This window comes from Triticum aestivum, chromosome 1B (genome assembly GCF_018294505.1).
Source record: "Triticum aestivum cultivar Chinese Spring chromosome 1B, IWGSC CS RefSeq v2.1, whole genome shotgun sequence".
Taxonomy (NCBI): domain Eukaryota; kingdom Viridiplantae; phylum Streptophyta; class Magnoliopsida; order Poales; family Poaceae; genus Triticum; species Triticum aestivum.
The window spans coordinates 546,922,457-546,923,210 of NC_057795.1; positions in this window are offsets into that span (position 1 = coordinate 546,922,457).

A 754-nucleotide genomic window follows, 5' to 3' on the forward strand; every position below is an offset into this window, starting at 1 on the left:
CAGCAGCCGGCCAAGCCGGCCGGGTGAGTAGTCGGCCTGCGCGGGGCCGGTGGGCGCGTGGAGACGGGCGGCCGGGCCAGCGCCTCAGCTCTGCTAGAGGCCGACTGACGACGCGTGAGCCGGCCAGGCACGGGAGGAGCGGGGCTTGGCGCAGGGAAGACGACATAGCGGGAAGGCGTCGTAGTGCAGCAGCCGGCGCCAAGGCGGGGGCGCAGACGGCCGAGGCGCATGGTGCGGGAGCCGACGGGTGTGGCTAGGGCTGGACGCACGAGCGAGCATTTTGGCTCGGCCCGAAACTCGCTCCAGCTCGGCCCGACTCAGCTCGGCCCGACATGGAAATAGGCCAAGCCGAGCTGGGAATTTCGGCCCGTTCAGCGACCGAGCCGAGCCTGTTTCTGCTCGGTCCAGCTCGGGGGCTCGTTTGAAGCCCATTTGTTTTTTTTAATTTGCAGCCTAGTGTAAGTAGCCTACACGACAGCCCAAGCCCACTAGGAAGCACCCCCGACTACCCTAGCGACTCAAAAAATCCTAGCGAGTGCGTACAGCCGCCGCCGGCCTCCAAGGCCGCTCTAGGATTTGTTTCTCCGCCGCGCGGCTTCTCTCGTCACCACCTGACCGTCGTCCTCCTCGACGTGCGCGATGCTGGACGACTCTCTCTACACCGCCGGCATACGCGCCGCGTCGGACGCCACCGTCCGTCGCTCCCGCGGTTCCTCACCAAGCATGCCGCCATCCCAAGTGTCTGCCGCCCTGA